The sequence below is a fragment of the Poecilia reticulata genome, chromosome 3 (assembly GCF_904066995.2).
Source record: "Poecilia reticulata chromosome 3, P_reticulata-male-v2, whole genome shotgun sequence".
Classification (NCBI taxonomy): Eukaryota; Metazoa; Chordata; class Actinopteri; order Cyprinodontiformes; family Poeciliidae; genus Poecilia; species Poecilia reticulata.
This window is the reverse complement of record NC_088832.1, coordinates 7,635,405-7,656,620: the sequence shown is the minus strand read 5'-3', so window position 1 is coordinate 7,656,620 and position 21,216 is coordinate 7,635,405. Positions and strand designations below refer to the sequence as shown.

General features: G+C 38.4%; 1 protein-coding gene across 3 annotated transcripts in view; it reads left to right on the top strand.

Annotated features, from left to right (window-relative positions):
- Positions 1–21,216, top strand: part of ntrk3b (neurotrophic tyrosine kinase, receptor, type 3b) — a 273,222-nt gene that overhangs the window by 90,778 nt on the left and 161,228 nt on the right. The gene's annotated exons all lie outside the window — the stretch shown is intronic.

The window sequence follows — 21,216 nt, the reverse complement described above, 5'->3', positions numbered from 1 at the left end:
CTGTGGGCAGTACGTAATTCCACAGTCGTGGTTTGACATTCCCGATATCCCCTCTGCATCCCAGGCAGGCTCAGTTCTCATCCATATCATTTTACATTTTCATGCCCACGGAGTTGGATGGGAGTTTTTTTTAGCATCCGAGCCGCAGGCGGATCTCACTTAGATGTGACTCGACGTGAAGTCCCAACTTCAACAAATATGTTCCCTTCCTACCAAAGGCTTCGCTTTGACTAAATGGTTGGCTTTCTTTTTCTTTTTTTTAACCGTATTCGAACCCGTCAAGGCGCTTTGTCTCATAGCTGAAGCGAATCGTCGCTCGCTTCAGCGTGTTTGGATTTAGATTTAATGTGAAAGACCAACACAAAGCGGCAAGTATATTGTGGATTAGAAAGAAAATAACCGTGAGTAACTTTACTGAATGAACAAGCTTGTTTTAAACAAAAACTCACCAGACGCAGACACACGACTTCAGTTTTTGTCAAAGTTTCTGACTAAATCATTTTCATTCGACTGAAAATTATTTGGAATTTTTCTTTTTCCTTTTTGGCTGCTTTTGAATTTTCTAATCGCAATTTTTATGAATTATTTTCATTTTGGTCCATAAAATACCCAACATTTCCACATAATTTACATTTTGGCCCATCTGATGATGTCTTTTTTAAATATTGATGTTTTGATTAGTTATTCAGTACTTGAGTTTCCTTTTTACCAAAAACATATTTACTCTTACTGAAGTCAGTTTTTAGGCGGCGGCTACTTTTGTTCAGTTGAGTAAAAACATGTTGAAGTAGTGCTACTCTTACTTGCGCAGACGTCTTGTGTACTTTACCCACCTTCGCACGCACTGGAGTATCAGACATCTTTGTCCGCTGTGAAAACTAACTCAGTCAAGACTTGTCAAAGGTTTTAATTTAACTTTAGACGTCTTAAACTACTGTTGTCACTCTGTGGTTCAAGTACTAGAAGATTCAAAAGAAATTTAAAATGAATCTCCGCAATCTGAACTGTGATGTGAAGCTAATGGGCTCAAGCAGCCAAAAAAAGAGGGGCATTTTTCAGGCACATTGATCTTTGCTTTGATCAGACTTCGCTGGAAGCTGAAGTGAACGACAGTAGTGCTGCTGGATGCTGACGCCATGCTCCATTTACCACACAAAACAGTAATTAGATCTGGAAATGACACATCAGTAATTAGCATAGCATCACATTCGCTGTCAGAAGTCGTACAGTGCCATCCATGAGTGGTGAATGACAGACAAACAGACATTTCACTAAGCTGCTTGATGTGGCAGTTTTCGCTTTGTTTTCAACACGTGGTGGCCATATTGGATTTCGTTATTCCGCGGAATAGTTCATTTTTCCTTGTTCTTGGTAAAATCTCAGTTTGAGCTCTGATACAGGTGAACATTCAGTTCTTCATTTCTAATAAATGGTTGTTTCTTCTGTATTTTTTTGGGCTTCATTAGCAACAATACACATCAAACTGGAATATTATAGTTTTCAAGTTACCATTGCTGGAACGTGAGCCAGGAAAGTTTTTGTTTTCCATGATTCTAAATCATTCTCTTTACAGTTTCACTACTGGAAAGGTGCATATAAAATCTTTACATGACTTTACATACGAGTAAAGCTAAACGCTAGCCGCTTGGACATTATTGCAACCAAAACCTGCTGAGCGGATGTGATGATCTCTAGATGAAAAATGTAAAAGTTCTGCTCTACATCCTTGACGTGTCTCCTCTGCGGCTCCTGAGAGGTTTGGCTCCTCATTACACGGGCGTTAGAAAGCTCAATCAGCTGCTGCTGCATGTAAACAACTCACCCGCCGGCGTGGTTCTTCATCAGAACAGATGTCGACGGAGCCTGAAGTACCAGCAGAGCCTATTTAAGACGGCACACTGCAAAAACACTAAGTTCCACCCGATCATTTTTTCAAGTTTCAAGCGCAAACATCTTTGTACACTTGAACTAAGTCAAAACTTCCAAGTGTCGTTTCAGCAAGAAATAGTGCAGCTTGTTTTAAGTCAACAATTCCTGAATATTGATGTTAATTCCACTGGCAGATTATTTCACTTAGTCTTGTCATAAGTGAGATAATCTGCCAGTGGAACTAACATCAGTTTTTAAAAAATATTGAACTTCTGTATCTTACTGAAAAGTTACTTGAGAGTGAGTTTTCATGTGTACTGACGTATAGAAACTAGACCAAAAATACTTGGTAAGATTTTGAGTTTTTTCAATGCAATATATATATATATATATATATATATATATATATATATATATATATATATATATATATATATATATATATATAATTCTGTAATTCGAACTGAAATTGAGAGTTAATTTAAGGATTAACATTCATTTAAAAATACTTAAAACGACGTCCAGATCCAGTTTTTCTGTCAGATTGGATCTCTAAGCGTTTTATGATCTTTTTTTTTTTTGAGAGATGATTCATCCCATTTATATCCCTAAACTTGACCAACTAAAGTATCCCCACCATCCTCCACTTTGCAGCTAACATTTCCACTTTAAATATTCTGCCGGTATTTTCATTTACTCATTATTTTTTGTCTTAATTTCATAGGGAGCCACAGCCCAGCCACAGCAGAGCTGGTATCCTTTGACAAACATTTGGATTTAGCAGAAAAGCTGAAAGCTATTTAACTTGTTGAGATGCTTTGACAGTCGTTCAGGTTTGATGTCATTCAGCCGGTCTGGCTGTGGAGGAGCTGTAAACAGGGTTTTAAAAGCAGATGAGCAGACCACGAATAAACACACACTTTTATTAAATGCACACACCAGAACTGGAGGATTCCCCCCCCCCGAGATTAAAGAGTTCTCTGTTTTTATCCCTCTTCCTCCCCCCAAGCAGCCAAACTCACCTGTGTGCGATGCAGATTTAGGGGGGCGAATAATGTTCTCGATCATAATGAAACGGGAACTGTTTGAAGTTTCTCCTCGGCTGTTTTCGATTAAATGAATTCCACACTGCAGCTCTGACACAATTTATGAGATCCGGTCTCTCTTTTTGTATTTCTGGTGATTGAAGTGCCTAAGGAGGGAGGCTTAAAGTGCGTTCATTTTACCCCCTTTATCTGTATTACAGATTCAAGTGCTGCCAAACCTGCGCACCGGGAGACGCTCACGCTCATTTGCATGAACGAATTACGGGGAATTTTTGTCCTGAACTTTATGGGGCTTGTCCGGTATGAGATTCTCACAATATGATGAACTTTAGTAAAAAAATTTACGATTTCAAAGAGTTACACAACTGTTACATTTTATATCTTTATTTTAGTTAAGAAAGTTTATCTGTACACTTTATTGGAATAAATTTCAGTAAACACTCGTTATGTTTAGCCAAATCCCTGATTCCTTATTTAGACGTGAGTCAATGTTAAGTTTATACATTGCCTTGATTTAGACATAAATACTTCATCTCCAGTAATTTACCCATGTTTAGATTAAGAAAAAATGCTTTAATCTAAGCAAGGTTTAATCTTAAAGACGTTCCATTTACATAGAAAACAGATAAAAGTTATAAGAACTAGAAAGAAAGGATAGAAATCATTCACAAGTATGAAACCCTAGGCCAGACTTTAATTGTCAGTTTCATTTGATTCAGTTTAATTCAATTAGCCTTGTGCTTTTTTCTGTTATGGTACCAGAGTAAAAAGATTAATATAAAAAAAAAATTCATTTTTTTGAGTAGATATTTGAAATATTAGGCAACTAATTGTAAATATGGCAAATATTTACATATTTTTTATGTACTGGGGCATTTTTATTAATAACACCCCCAGAAATGACTTTCAGTTTGTTTTCATATGTAATAAAAATGTCAGCTGATCTGCATGAAACATATTTTCCTGTCAAAATGACTAAAGTACTGCTGTGACAGAGTGGCCACTGTGACAAAGACGGACCAGTGTCGACAGAAGGTCTCGCAGGAAGTTGTTTTAAATTTATCCCAAAAAATTAATTAATGCTATGCAGTTTAAGCACATACAAATATTTATTATGTTGTCTGAATAGAGCTTGTAAATGGTAAAGATGAGTGACCAAAATGGAGCCTTGTGGTTCGCTGAATTACATTTTTGTCCTCTATGGTTCTGATTCTATGGATAAGGGACTTGTAAAAAAATATTTCATATATATATATATATATATATATATATATATATATATATATATATATATATATGAGGCCACCAATGTTTCAACATCAAATAGCTACTTTTTCAAAGTTTCTTTGTACAGTAAATCAATCTATAGTTTTAAGTTTTATCTTAGTGCTGAAATCACAGAATCCACTCTGTACTTAGTTTCTGCCAAGCTCCTGTACACATATTTGGAAAGTAAATTTAAAAATGCATTAGGTCTTTGGGTTCTTTTTGTCGTTTAATTCTTTAGAGATATATAATTATAATATGCTGATATTAGCTGTTTAATTAATCTGCTGGGTTGGGAAATCTGCTGTCAGCTGCTCGCAGCTTGCCAACAAACCTTTCTAAGCGGTGTAAATATAAATTAATGGTGAGGTGTCAGTGTTTTTTCATAACTGGAATTATCTCCAAGCAATCTAATTTGCTTTATGTAAGTAAGGGGAAAAGAATAGAAGTCATCTTTCAACAAACACGGCTTTCAGCAACAGATAGAAGAAGAGTACTACTTCCAGGGTTTAAATAGTTTTGGCTTTTCACTGTAGTTTAGTTTTTTTGTCTAACTCAGTTAGTTTTAGTTTTTAATGTTTTGTGTTTGCTTGTTTATTATTAAGAATAAACAATAATCTATTCAATTATTGTTCACCAGCCGACTGACTCCGGTGTTTTCTCCTGACTTTTGCTGCCGCCATTTTGTGGACTAGCATAAGCATCAGTTTGACAGGCTAATAGATTCATAAACACAAAAACAAAGCTTATTACAGCTATAATTTCAGTATGTTTTAGTTTTATAAACGCATGATAGTTATAGTTTTCCCCCATTAATTGTCTTTTTTTTTTATTATGAAAAAGTTTTCTAAATTCCAGTTTTCGCTATTTCGTTAGCTTTAGTTAACTATGGTAACTTTAGCTACTTCTACAATTAATTTTCCTGTCATCTTAAGAAAACTCCAGCAATGTCTGTGCACCTCGTTAAAAGTACAAATGTAGAAGTAGTAAAACATAGAACTGTAGTTTCAAACTGGCTTTTTAAAACCATAGTTAGCTAGCTAGCTAGATGGTTAGCTAGTTATTTCAAACCCAATTATTCTGGTTCCCTATATAGGAGGTGAAGCTCACCCACAGAGGACACTCAGTAACTGAGAATGTCCCCGTGATGAGAAAAATGTTTTTCACCGTAGAGTTTGCCCCCTTCCCCACACACATACTCGCACACACACTCGCACACACACACCCCACCTCCATCTCATCTCCAGAGGCTCTGCACTGCTGCAGTCTGCTGCCTCCAATATGAGGACTTCACTACATGCGCTGAATGCGTAACTAGGCGCGGATATACCAACAGACAGACTTCATTGGCTCAAAGCGAATGGCTCTATTTTTAATTACGCTCCATATTTTAGCATTAATAAATCATTACCTCGTGGATTTTTTGGGGGACATTTGGGTAATTACTATAAACAAGTTATACAAACCGAGCGGTGTGTCGGCTTCATTTTGATGGAGCAGCAGCGTTGAACCGAAATCCTCTGGATTTGCTCAAAGGAAAATCGACTATTTGATCCTAAGGAGCCTCTGGGACCAGGAGACTTTCTATCATTGTTCACCATAATTACGTCTCTTTACTGTACTCTTACACTAATAAAGCCACACTAAGTTGTTTTTGGCATCTACGGAATTAAGCTGTTAGGCTTGAAAGCGTTCGATGAATAAATGTATGTTTCACTGTGTTTTTTTTAAATTTTTTTATTGTTTTTTTTGTGTGTGTGGTGGCAATGGATCAGAGAGTTAATTACAAAAAGTACACAAATAGTCCTCTGGAAAAACAACAAGATTAAAGACAACTGGCAATCTGAGCAAAAACATAATTAGCAGAGAAACCGAAACAGAAATGTTAAATGATTGTGGAGGGTGGGGAGCGTTGGGGGGGGGGGGCAATATTCGTAATTAGGGCTTTCTGTAGACTTCTTTGCATAAATATATCAAGCACAGGTCAAGTGAAGTTTTCTTCTTTTTTTTTTTTCGTAATTTGCAGATTACCACAGCTGCTGCTTTCACTGGGAGTCCGTCTGTTCTATCGATTCTGTTTTCATCTGGGTGTGTTCCTGCCTGGTCTGCAAAAATGCTAAATCCTACCGAATATGTTTGCTTTTTGTTTTTTTAGTGTAAATATCTCATTTCACTTAAAATTAGAGAAAACTAAGTTGCAAATAACTTTTCAGCAAGATATAGGAGCTTCTTTTAAGTAAATATTTCCTTAATATAGATTGGTTTTTTTTAAGTAGTAGTTCCACTGGCAGATTATTTCACTTGTAACATCAAAAAAAAAAAAAGATTATAAGTGAAATAATCAAAACAAGCTCTTATATCCTGGTGAAAAGTTACTTATTTTAAGTGTACTGATATATTTGCACGGAAGTAGACATAAACACTTTAGGATTTAGTTTTTGTTGCAGTGTGGCATAATCACCTTCATGGAGACCAAAGCTTTGTCCTCAAGGAAGCGGAACAATATGATTGGATTAGGGGATTAGAGAAGACCTTACTAAAACATGGCTCACTGGCCACATTACCTGATCTGAACCAGTCTGCATGAAGCCGATGGATGAAGAGAAACTGTGCTTTTATTTTGAAAGCGCACCACTTTTTGCAAAGCCAGTTATTTATTTTTATTTGTTTTAAGGCAACAGCGGGTGTGACAGAAAATGTCACTTTACAATTCACTCTCAGAAATGTCAGCGCACAATAACAAGGAAATGGCCAGTAAGGCAGAACGGTTTTAAGACCATGTAGATTCCCAAGTCAAAAACAAAAACAATGTTTGAGCTCAAAAGGTTTAGCTTCACAGGGAGGTAACCAATGAGGAGCATTTTATGCACAAAAAAAGGGCATTTAGCCTTTTCAGACTTTGGTTTTATGTTTTATTTGTAGCCGTGTTTGTACTCGACATGAGGCTGAAAAATGAGATTCTCTTCGAACGTCAGCTCTCCAGCTGAAACCTGAAGGTTGCGGGTTTAAGCTCACTTATCTGGAATTGTTCAGAATTTCATCAACCTTGACGTAAACTGTCCAAACAGCCAGCTTGTGAGGCAAAGTAATCCAATACGGCTCCTGGAGTTTATTTGGGAATAAGCAGTTTTGCCTTTGTGCAAAAAAAACAAAAAACGAAAGAGCTTTTACTCAATTGTGGATATTTTATTTAGAAGAAAAGGTTTCTGTGTAACGTCAGCCACAAGTTTAGTTGTAGGGTTAGAGGCACAACCTCATTAAACACTTTACGAGCTGTGACAATTATTTATCCGTTAAAAAAAACAAAGATTGCTTTGAAATTGATTGTACGGGTTTTATGAGATTGTTAAAGTGTATGTGTGGCACAGTCAGAGTTTTTATGCTGTTTAACTGTAATATATAAATGCGGAACATTTCAAAATGTGTCCTTCTGTAGTTGTTATTTATGATCCCTGGACGACGGATATAAATTAGCAACGGTTCTAAATCTATGTTAATCCTTGTGGCTTATGTGTTCATTAATGCTCATTATCCTTATTTAATCAAACTAAGCTGAAGCTTTCACTTTTTACGCCTCTATTTTAGTTCAGTTATAGACACGTTGCATGTTATGTGCGCATGCGCCAGGACAGTTCTGTCAGAATGAAACCTGGAGATGTCGGTTTTATTCATTTGGTGCCACAGCAAGCAGAAAAATAAAGACAGAAAAACCGCTGAAGAACAACTCAACTCTTCTTTCTTTCTCCATGTTGGCAGTGCCACTCGCAGACCCGTTGCCGTAGCAATCAACTCACAACGGCTCCACCGTCGTAGTTAAACACTGAAAAACAGGCCAACGTTTCCCACACGTACCACACAACACTCAGTCTGTGTTTTCAGGCTTGACATTTATTTTGGGATTACTAATATTCACTTCGGAACGCGCCTATGGAGAGTGTTTTATATTAAAGTTTCATAAAGTTTTGTAAGTTCACTATTTTCATATCTTTTTGTATCTCATAACAGCCTGTATTTTTAGTGTTGTGTATTTGTTAAATCCATCTTAAACCTGGCTGGATACATTGATTGTAATAAAAAAGCCAAACTTCTATTATTATGATTATTATTAAGACTCATTGAGTGATCATTTGTTTAAAACGAACAGAACAACAATAGCATTCGGGTAAAGAGTTATTCAAAGGCCTGCAGGCAGTATGTCTGCAAGTGGTTTGAATTTGTTGCAACAAATCTTCCAACCAACAGTTTTAAAAATTTCATAAGCATGCTCCATTATGCAAAATTCATAATTTTTTTGTCCCCTCTCTGCTTTACTCTTGTAGCTTTACTTCAAACCGATATCCGCTCTCCTCCGAACAGTCGGTGATGTAACCGGCGATAGGCCGGGCGTGTTGTTTCACGCGTCGACTTCTCCGACCTCTCTCGAACGCGACGTCAATAGTTTGAAACCCGAAAAGGTACGCTGGAGCGGCCGCAGCGGCAAAACGCAGCTCCCGGCCAACCGCGTCACATTTCGACTTCAAACGAGGTATTTAAAGCCGATGACGAGTAACCTTGGTAAACAGCAGCAGCAGCAGCGTTCCCAGCTCCGCCGTACAACACAGTCTCCCACACAGTTGCTCACTCAAAACGGGCCGTAAATTTTGCTCCAGGTGATGCTCGCCATTCCAGCAGCTTCTCATAGCCAGTTAGCTGAGAGCTGTTTTTTTTTTTTTCACAAGCTGCACTTCTTTTTTTTTTCTTAAACATGTACAAGGCGAAGTGCTCCGCGGGTAGATTTAGACGGCATATTGGAGTCTGATTCAGGTGTCATAAACAGAGTCGAGACTTTAACGATCGTCGTTTCGTCCCTCGCGTTGAAATTATTTACGATCTGCAACGGACACAGGCTTTCTGCCGGGTGAGCTACCACGGCAGAGTCTCCCGTTGGTGCAGTGAAAGGGGGGAAACCTATATTATGTTCCACTTGAGAAACTGAGTGAGATAAACAAATCACTATTTCCACCATTTTCGATTTGAAATTCTGTTTCTTTTTGTATTAGATACACATTCTGTGTGTGTTTGCTTTCTCTTATTCTTACAACGCTTCAAAAGTGTTCAGCCTCCAATAAAAAATTATCAAATTCAAAAACACTCTTGATCCTAAAGGAAAATTAAATGTTGTTGTAACTCATATTCAGACTCTTTAAAGAGTTATTGTAGATGGCCATGGATGTTGGCAGGAAAGGCCTCCTGTAGCAGTCTGTATTACAGTGGTTTCAAGAAGCTTCTGACTGATGACAGTTTTTTACTAAGGCAGTCTCATGAAAAACTGTGGGGATGTTTTCATTCAACAGGGACAGAGATGGTGGATAAAGTTAAAAGACGTTGGGTGCAGCTTGACTGAATTGGGCTGTTTTTACAAAGAATGGGCAGAAATATCAGCTAATATATTTGCAAGACTGGTAGAGCTACGCCCCAAAAAATTCTTATTGAATAGGAGGAGACTTAATAAAAATGCACGTTAAAATTTCCAGATTTTTGTTTAGAAAAATATTTAAAAAATATATTTTTTTTCCCCTTCCTCATCAAAATATGCAGTTTTTGTTGGTCTGCCGTAAAATGGCATATGTGGTAATGTGATAAAAATGTTTAAGATGTTTAATGTTAATGTTTAAGTTGTAAGAATAGTTTTTTATTCTGGTGACATTTCTTCTGGATCCCTTTGTTTTTGAATTTTGTCTCTATTTTACAAATATGTTTTTGATTTTCAGAACCAATCACTGTGCACTTTGCAATCAGAACCCACCGTCATAACCACTATAGAAAAAAAAAGAGACTGTTAAATATAGTTCAAACATATTTTTGTATCTGACGTTTTATCCTCTCCTCCCATAAAACCTGTAAGTGGACAGAATAATTATCCATCGTAGCTTTTGTTTCCCTTTTCTCGGCGCCGTTCGTCCGTAAGGCTGCTAAACCAATGTGTTTGCTCCGTTTTGTTTCCATGGCATCGGGTTAGAGAAAAGAATTATCACTCACGCCGGCAGATAAAAGTCAAATCTCTCTCTGAGTCATTAAAAAAATAAAAGAAAGTAAAAAGGAAAACAGCTTTTTGTACAACGAAGAAAAAACAATATATTTTTTTTTTTGCTCATTGATCCACTAAGCTACTCCCTGAATAGGCCCTTGTTGCTGTAATTATTACAGTAGAGATGAAAAATCACTGGCTAATCATTCCTTGTCCGGGGAGAAAATGCAGCTTCTGCTGGCGCCTGGGCAAGCTGTGATGTATATGATAGCCTGCACTCCATTTGTGAGACATGACTAACAACATGCATTCAGTACTCTGCCCCAGTGTGATGTCTGGCAGATTACGTTTAATGTATTTAAGCGGTAGACGGGGGTTGAATCGGTGGCCCGTGAGATGCGTGGTTACATCAGAGCCTGAAAAGCATGAAATGAATTCAGAGCATTGTCATGCAGAAAGGCGCCCATCGAGAGCCTTAACCCCGTACTCCCATTCCTCAAGGTGACAGTTTCCTGGTGTCCTTCCAGCTCAGGGAAAATTCAGAGGTTGCTGTTTGTTTGTTTGTTTCAAAAGGGACAACGCACAGCACAAGATATGCCAGAGTTAGCCATAAAGTGATAATGATAATCACATGATCACTGCCTGCATATTTGATTGTCTTCGAGCCATAATTTTAAGTTAGTAGGAAATGTTTTAAAGGGGAAGTATTATGTCGAAGTATCCAGACACAGAGCCATTTTATAACACAATCAGTTACCTTCAGTTATTGTAAATGCTATATACATATATATTGACTTAACAATTTAAATGCCTTGAAATTGGGCCTCTGTCTCTTTAAGAAACTCCTGCTCATTCTGAAACTCCGCCTTCAGGAAGTCATCACAACATGGCTCCTTTATCAACCCTTCAGCAACGTTTTTACCATTGTTTCATTGGCAAGTAGCTCCTACAATGAGCTCAGCAGGTCTGCAGTTTCACCAGGAATTGCTGCTGACTAGTCTGAAGGAGCTGAGTGGTTGCCATGGGAGATCAAAGGATTTCTCAAACATGCATGAAAGAATCAAGGCAAAGCTCCAGGTGTTTTTTTGATCAAGGAATATCACGTCAAACGCAAAACAGTGGATAACTGCACCTTTGAAAGACCAACACGTTCTGACACGCTCTGGTATTTTATTCCAGCCGTGAGAAGCTTTCCCTGAAAACTGACCAAACGTACTTCATCTAAGAAGTACATCAACCCAATTTGGAACCCCACACTGAAAACATGGTGCGAAGATGAATCGCACCAAATGTTAGGAGATTCTGGGAAAAATAACCTGCTAGCGGCTATAAAAGGAGACTGACCTTCCAACAAGAGCTCGATCCTAAACATCAGAGCTACATTCAAACGGTTTAGATCAAAGCGTAGTCGTGTGTTAGAACGTCCTAGTCAATGACCAATTCCTTTTCAATTCAAATTTGGGCTGATGGGAAGGGAGCCAGTGGACGAATTCACACTTGAGATAAATCTGCGCGTCTTTTTGAGCCATCAGACGTGTTTTGATGCTGGTTGAGCCTTGATAGATCAAAGTGCACTCACCCTTACATTCAAGACTGCAATATTCATTTCTAAATTGTTGACATGCTGTAAGATAGAACTATTCTGTTTAATAAAAAAATAAAAAAAATCCCTTCTGGCTAACATATGAGAAGCTTCAAAGCAAGACATGTTAGCATTGAAGTTTCTTTTCTTCTTTTTGCAGATTACATCCTCATATATATATATTTCTAAAAGAAACGGCAGTATAATGCAACATGGGGATCGTTAAAGGAGGTAATTATTTCCTGCTGCAGCAGAGAGCGTCGCATGTCTGATAAAGACTTGATTTCGCCACATCCGTATTGCTAATCCATTGCAGCAATTTGCTTAGCAGCTGTCTGGTTCTCCTCCTCGTGGTCCTGAATGTCAATCCGCAGACCTCCCCCACACTCAGGCGGCAGCGAGCGGCGACGCCGCGCTAATTAGCCGACCCTCTGGAGTAGCCACGGCCCTCCCAGTGGCGTCCATGCCGAGCAGAATCATTAAGGGAGGAGGAGGGAGGAGACGCGCCTCTTCCTTCTGCGAGGCGAGCAAAACGCTCGGGTAGTTTTGCCTTAGCATTCTCTTCGTCGCGCTCTGGAACAGGGAGCCAATGCTGTCATCAATATTAACACCTAGACACATCCGTTCTTGTGTCGTTTTTTTTTCTCTTCTTCTTCTTTGTTTTTTCACCGCATCTTAATGAAAATTTCATGAGAATCTCATAATTACAATTCCTCATTCGAGTGAGCGGAGTTTGAGTTGTAGATTTGTGTAACAATAAATAAAGACCAGTGTGTGGATGTTGAATCTGCTTCGGGTTGGGCTTGGTGTGTGTGGATGTGTGTGCGTTCGCCCATGTTTACCTTTGAGTGTATGTGGTACAGGAAGGCATCTGCCTAGTTTTTAAGCTATTCTTTCAGTCTCACTTTTTTTAAAAATGTAATAATCGACCTCTTCCCACTTGGCCTTGCTGCCTTGTTGTTGTGTTTTTGATGGCTTATTTCTGCTGTTTTGTTTATACATTTATTAATTTATTTTAGTACACCTATTCCCCTCCACAACAATCCAATTTTAGTTGACATTTCTTGTCAAGATGTGAAGAATGACCTTTGAAAATAGAACGCTCCCTGCCTGAGATGTGAGGAGGTCTCGTTGTGCGCGCCGGAACGATCCTCTTCACTTATGTGGATGCAAGGACGGAGCAACCGAAAAATACTCATTTGAAAGGCCCTTGTGCACTTTTGGAAAGTACTTAAGCGTGGTTTACAATTACAATCAGGTATTTACGCACACGGTTTAAAAAAAGAAAAACAAAATAAAACTTTTTTTTTTTTTTACTCAGTCTCTATCAGTAAAACATTGTGTGTCAGGAATGTCAATTTTTTTTTTGCGTTTGAGAAACGTCAAAATAATGAGGGAGAACTTTATTGAGAATATTTTTATCTCCTAGTTTTTGGTGTAATTGTCTTTGAGACTGCAGGATTCGGGTCTGTGATTTGGGTATCCTTCCACAAAACTAGTGCCCTGGTCACAAACTACTTATTATGTAAGGATCTGGGTTTTTGTGTGATTATTAGTTAATATAGTCCCTGTGTTGTCTAGTCGAGTCCTTGATCAGTCCCACCTGTCTCTGATTATTTCTGCTGTGTATTTACAGGTCCTTCTCAAAAATTAGCATATTGTGATGAAGTTCATTATTTTCCATAATGTAATTATAAAAATGAAACTGTCATATATTTTAGATTCATTGCACAACAACTGAAATATTTCAGGTCTTTTATTGTTTTAATACTGATGATTTTGGCATAAAGCTCATGAAAACCCAAAATCCCTGTCTCAAAAAATTAGGATATTTCATCCGACCAATAAAAGAAAAGTGTTTTAATACCAAAAATGTCAACCTTCAAATAATTATGTTCAGTTATGCATTCAATACTTGGTCAGGAATCCTTTTGCAGCCTTCAATGCGGCATGGAGGCCATCAGCCTGTGGCTCTGCTGAGGTGTTATGGAGCCCAGGATGCTTCGATAGCCTTAAGCTCATCCAGAGTTTTGGGTCTCTCAACTTTCTCTTCACAATATCCCACAGATTCTCTATGGAGTTCAGGTCAGGAGAGTTGGCAGGCCAATTGAGCACAGTAATACCATGGTCAGTAATACTAGTGGTTTTGGCACTGTGAGCAGGAGCCAGGTTGTGCTGAAAAATGAAATCTTCATCTCCATAAAGCTTTTTAGCAGATGGAAGCATGAAGTGCTCCAAAATCTCCTGATAGCTGCTGCATTGACCCTGCCCTTGATAAAACACAGTGGACCAACACCAGCAGCTGACATGGCTCCCCAGACCATCACTGACTGTGGCTACTTGACCCTGGACTTCTGGCATTTTGGCATTTCCTTCTCTCCAGTCTTCCTCCAGACTCTGGCACCTTGATTTCTGAATGACATGCAAAATTTGCTTTCATCCGAAAAAAGTACTTTGGACCACTGAGCAACAGTCCAGTGTTGCTTCTCTGTAGCCCAGGTCAGACGCTTCTGCCGCTGTTTCTGGTTCAAAAGTGGCTTGACCTTTGACCTGGGGAATGCGGCACCTGTAGCCCATTTCCTGCACACGCCTGTGCACGGTGGCTCTGGATGTTTCTACTCCAGACTCAGTCCACTGCTTCCACAGGTCCCCCAAGGTCTGGAATCAGCCCTTCTCCACAGTCTTCCTCAGGGTCCGGTCACCTCTTCCCGTTGTGCAGCGTTTTATGCCACACTTTTTCCTTCTCACTGAGGTGCCTTGATACAGCACTCTGTGAACAGAATATTCTTTCAGAAATGTCTTTCTGTGTCTTACCCTCTTGCTTGAGGGTGTCAATGATGGCCTTCTGGACAGCAGTCAGGTCAGCAGTCTTGCCCATGATTGCGGTTTTGAGTAATGAACCAGGCTGGGAGTTTTTAAAAGCCTCAGGTATCTTTTGCAGGTGTTTAGAGTTACTTCGTTGATTCAGATGATGAGGTTAACTACTCGTTCAGAGAACCTTTTCATGATATGCTAATTTTTTGAGACAGGGATTTGGGGTTTTCATGAGCTGTATGCCAAAATCATCAGTATTAAAACAATAAAAGACCTGAAATATTTCAATTGGTGTGCAATGAATCTAAAATATATGACAGTTTAATTTTTATCATTACATTATGGAAAATATTGAACTTTATCACAATATGCTAATTTTTTGAGAAGGACCTGAATACTGACCTGTGTCTGTGTTTCCCTGCTGGATCTTTGTCATTTGTCATTGTTGTCTTCCTGAGGTCTGTCCCGCTCCTGGCATCGAGTTCTGTTTGGACATCATTAAATATGTTCTCCACTTCATCCTGGGCCCCTCTGCGTTTAAATCCTCACCAACAAACCACCACTTCAGGACATATTAGCTCTGCCACAAATCTTCAGTGGGCCTGAGATCAGGGCTTTGTGAAGGCCACTCACTGTTCCCATCTAGAAATGACCCATTTGTGTCATAACCTCCTGATGATGTCTTCATATGTGGTCTCAGCTGCTCTGTACTTTACTGTTACTATGTTTTACACTATATGCTGTCCTGCTCATTATGCTATCCGTTATGTAAAGTGCACCAGTCCCTCACTAAGCAGGGGGTGGACATGCTGTCACCCCCCTGTACTTCACAGTTGATGTTTTTCTTATGTTTGGAAGGTTCTCTATTTTTTTTTTCTCCAAATGTAGCTGGTTATTATGGCCAAGGCTTCAATTCTAGTGTCATCAACCTACAGGACATACCTAAAAATTCACAAATTTGTCTCTGTTTGCAACTGCAATCTGTAATCTGGCTTTTTATTCTGCTTTTGGAGTAGTAGCTTCTTCCTCTCTCAGTGACATTTCAGTCTATGTCCACAAAGGAATTGTTTTTTTTTTTGTTGTTTTTTTTATAGCTTATTCCACTTTCTAGCAAGATTGAGCTAGCATTCTCATTGGGCTGTTTTGCTTTTATTCTGGATTTAGATGTACATTTTGAATGAAAATATTCTACCACTAACTCAAACCAGGCTTCTGGGAGTCTAGCAAGAAATTCTGTTTGAAGCAGCTTACGTCTGGTTTCATGTCAGACAATAAGAAAACGGAGGTTATGCGTCTTCTTACTTTTTGTAAATATTTACTTTCATATGACATGACTAGTTTCATATTTAATGAAGGTGATGAAGCTTGAAGCAACACGATGTAAAATAACCCTAATGTCCAACCTGAAGGAACATTAGGGCCTTGTTGGACTTTATTTAAGGGGAGTCTTGTAAACTTCCCATTGCTGGTTAGCTTAATTTAGTGGAAAAAAAGGGAACATTGAAAACAGTTAGCTGTGTTTTGTGTTAACAGAACAAAATCTGCTACCAGCGAAACTAAGGTTCACTAATTATAATGTCTGGCTTCTCTTGTCTAGCTTGAAGCCAGCTAGCTAGACAAACAACGTCTGTGCTAACGCTACAGAGTAAGAGCTCATTGGGCTCCGTGGTTGTCCATCTGCTCTACATTGGCATTATTCACAGCTTTATTAACACTTATCTACCTATTACGGCTTTGGACTCTCTAAGGTCTCTAAAATATGTTGAGCAGTCTGAAACGTTGGCTGCTCTTGACTTGTCAATTTGGATTAAAAATAAACTGCAGCCGTGAAGTTCAGTGTTAAGACATTTAATGTTGCTGAGTGCACTTGCTTTTATAGTATTATTTTTTTTTACACATTCCTTTTTTATTCTTTATCAGTATCAGCACATAGGCTATCACATGACTACATGTAAGATTGTGTGGAGACGTGGTTTTTCCATTTTCCTAACTTTATAGTACCAGCATGAAATACATAGACGCACAGATGTTCTTACCAGACGATAAAGAGGTTGGGTTTTTTTTAGCTTCCACTATTCTCAGTCCTATAAATTGTTTGCCCTAATGTTCTAACCTGACCTTTAGCTTAGTCAATATTAAAATATATACACTTTAGACAAAAACTACAATTTTAAGTCATTAAATATTCAATACATTTGAATATATGTTTCCGATGATGCTTGCTTGTCAGATTAAAAGTATCTTTAGCAAATCGAGACCTTTAAGTCAGTCTTAAACATACATTTCAATAAGCACACATTTATGTATTTATGTACAGTATGCTGTTGAAGCAGCTTTTGGTACCTATGGCAATGTGGGCAGGTGCCAAGTCCTGCTGGAGAATAAAATTGACATCTCCATACAGCTCATCAGCAGAGGGAAGCATAAAATGCTCTAGAATTTCCTGGTAGACAGCTGCATTGACTGTGGACTTCAGAAAACATGGCGGACCAATACCAATGGATGACATGGCGATCTAACCCATCACTGACTGGAAACTTCACACTGGACTTCAACGTGGATTCTGTGCCTCTTCACTCTTCCTCCAGACTCAGGAGGCTAGTCCAGTTTATCCTCTTTAGCCTTTGCTGTTGTCTCTGGTTCAGGAGTGGCTCGACACAGGGAGGGTGACATTTGTTGTCTATGTGTAGGATTCATCTGTGTGGTGGTTCTTCTGAAATAAAATTCAATTGACAGTCCTCTGTTGCACCTTTTCCACCACACGTTTTCCTTCAATTCAGTTTTTTTTGTAATATACTTGAAAGCAGAACTGAGTGAACAGTCAGCTTCTTTAGCAATGACCTTTGTGTCTTACCCTCCATGTCCATCTTCTGGACATCTGTCCAGTCGGCAGTCTTCCCAATCATTGTGTGGCCTACTGACCCAGCGTGTAGGTCACACAATGAGAGACTGTTTAAAGGCTCGGGAAACCTTTGCAGGTGACTTTAGTTCATTAGCTGACTAGAGTGTGACACCGTGAGTTTTCTTTTTTCACTGTGTTCTGATATTCGGAGACACTAAGTTTTGGGTTTTCATTATCTGTAAGCCAGAAACATCAAAATTACAAGTATACTGCACAAACACAAACTCATCTTTGGTTTATTTTCTTGTGAAAATGCCTTAGTACACTGGAAAGAAGACAAAACAAACTCAAAACTAACTTTTCAGCACAATATTGGAGCTTGTTTTAAGTCAGTAATTCCTTAATATTGATCAGAAAGTACTAGCTCCACATTCAAGCGATGCATTTTGTCCATGCTATTAGTGAAACTATCTGCCAGTGAATCTAGTACTTAAAACAAGCTCCTATTTCTTGCTGAGAAGTTACTTGTGAGTTGCTTTTTTATTTCAAGTGTAATAAAAATATTTGCACTACTAACTAGACCAAACATCCTTAGTAAGATATTGTGTGTTTGAAGTGTAAAGAGTGTAAAGTGTTGGAATATATCACTACATGTCTGATGTTTCTACATGAAATATGAGTTTCATCTTTCTCAAATGGCCGTCACAAAACATTGCACGATATATACCAGTTTATGCAGGTGCATATACCTAGCTGGCATAAAAAATATGTTCCTTTAAATGTCTTCTGATGCCCTCACTGTACATTTCCTTCCAGTCTTAGACAGAGATGGCCTACACATCTTAAACATCAGTTGTGAGCAGTGGTACTTCATAATTATGGACCAAATATTGACAGCTACTTGTTGTATAATTAAACTTGACAGAATACAGCTGGGTACATTCTTAAATTGGTGCTGATGGGCAGCATAATTGCGCTGCTTTTAGTGAGAATACTTTGTCATCAAGATCTGTCAGTGTAGACTTAGAACGGAATCAAAAATATCCACTTACCTGCTTTTGGACTGAATCCTCAAACCATGATGCGCAGCTGTCTCTGTATGGCAAACGTGAAAATGGACTCATTGACGGTAAGAATCTATAAATAATAGATGTTGCCAGCATCCCCCAACAGTAGCACCTTTAATTAAAACGTGTGATAACTCAAATTTGAGTGTTCAGTCATTTTTACGTGGCTGACTTTGACGGTAAATAGACCGTCGGTATGATGCGCGGCCACAGCTGAACCTTCTCAGTTGTTCTCGCGCATAAACAATCTGACGCACGCGGTCCAACGTGTATACTCGCATGTCATTCGGCTCGCGCCTATTTAAAGACGTCTGGTCTGATTGAGTCTCTATTTCCGGGTGTTTGAGTTGACTCAAGTGTTGAGTGGCCCCCGCTCTCCATCAGCTAACGAGCTCGCCCACTTTCCCCCTCCCCCTCTCTGTCCTGTAATATATTCTCCGAGGATAACACGGCCCCTTTGAGACCGCAGGTTTTCTTTGCAAGGTGAAATTTCATGCATCGTCTTTACATATTTCTCTCACACGCGTCCTGTTAGGCAGGATCTATTTCGAGACACTCTCGCACACGCAGACACGCATGCTGCGCATAAGCATAAGCAAACAAACCCACCGACGTCTATCTGTTGGGATGTGCTTTGTACGTTTCCACATGATCCGTTTTTTTTTAGGTTTGTTTGTTTTTTTGGGGTTTTTTTGCACGTGCGCGATTGTATGCGTGATGCAGACCTGCAACGTCCTTAACTCCCTGTTGCTATGGCAGCATGTCTGGTTATAAGAGAGACTAATAGGTCCCCCACACAAATTAAGCTAAATGGACTTTGGATGAAGGAGATATCACATTTAGGTACGTGCAGAAAAGATTAAATGTAAGTGGATAATTTTGCAATTCATTAATTTTATTTTGCTGATTGGGAATTTTCACAGATGAAATCCGTCCATTTTGATGTGGCTGCCATATAATTGGACACAAAATACCAAAGTACTTCCATTTATTTTACTCTTAATATTTTTGCCTGGAAGGAGGTGAGCCAGCTGAGCTAACGACAAGGCCAGATTATAGCAAACACGTAACATAAACATATAACCATACAATAATTAGTATTACTCCTGTTTGTTTTTTTGTTTTTTTTTTTACCAAACACTGCACATAGTGTTTAATATAAGACACTTGTTTTGTCATTTCATGCTATCACAGAAATGCTTTGGCGTTTAACTAATGTATTTATGCACGTCTGATTTGAGGTTTCGGTCCAATCCACTTTCAGGATGGTTGCTATAGAACTCTGTGGCTTCTTGAGCCAGAGGGGGTCCTTATGTCAACTGACTTATTTGACTTGAAAGCAGTCAACTTTCTTTTATTGAGTTGCTATGGGCCCTGAAGCTCCACTGAGACGGACGTGCTTTCTCCCACAGTAATGCAGGCCTGCGCGCTCGGATTCTGAGTAATTCGGTTCATTATTTCTGTTATTCGTGAAATTTCAAGGAACTAATGGTTTTTAAAATAAATGGAAGGTTCAATCATGTGTTTCAGATTTGTTTCAGGAGATGGAAAAAATTTTTTATTTTCCTACCAAACATGGGAACTCAAATTAAATGTTTAATGTTCAACATTGTGTGAGAGAGCGCTGTATAAATTCAAAAGATAAATTTTAAATGTGACATTCAAAGAGATCAAACTGAAAAAAAGAATGTTTTACTTAAGTGAATGGATAAAACAAGCATAAATACCTGGTTTATGGTACACCTATACAGTTTTCCAGCCTGATTTAAACATAAAATGGGTTCCTGAATACTCTCTCAAATGTGTGGAGCTAGAAACATAATTATGAAAAGCAGAACCGCAAAGATACAATGCTCTGATGGTTTAATAATGAGAGACACAGAGTTGGCTAAATAGAGCAGTATGCAGGTGTATTCTTCACTTAGACTAAAGGACCTTGAAAGCGTTTAGTGTGTTCATGAGTACATATATGGATTTCTTTTCAAAAATGAATCATTGTGGAATTGTATGCACACATCCATGCAAACATAATTTCCATAATTGACATTTCTCTAATTAATCATCTGCTTATAACAACCCACTTCGCACCACAAGTACACAAACATGACCCTGTAAACAACATTAAAGAGGAAGCACTTTTTTTCTGAATGTGAAACTGACTCATAAGAAAGCAAGAGGAAAGGAAATCAGCACTTAAGTATAAAATGTACAGAATAGAGAACAAGGGACAGATGGAGAGTCAGAGGAAAATACCAACAGGGTGGTCACTAAACAAGAGACATTGCCAAAGTTCACAGAAAAGAAAATAGTACTTGGAAGAAAATTCACATCTGTTAAATCTGTCACCTTTTTATTTCATGTTCGTGTTCTTCCCCTTTTTTTGTTTTAGTATCTTGTGTAGACTGTAAATGTAGATAATCTTACTGGTTTTATATAGAATTGAAAACACATTATTCTATACTGTCAGAAAATGGGTCAAACCAATCAACAAGCAACAGGACTAGTATTAATCTAAATTACAAGCTCATCTTTGCAACTAAGTGGTCTGCAAAATAAAATGTTTAATGCAGTTCATCTCAAAAAGTTACTCTAAAGAAAATAAACAATTCAATACAAAAGAGAAAAGCCTGAATTTGTGATGCCGTCAGTGATATTATACACTGGTTTAAACAGGAAATGCTAATATTCGGGAAAATATCAATACGTTTGGAAAATTTAAGACA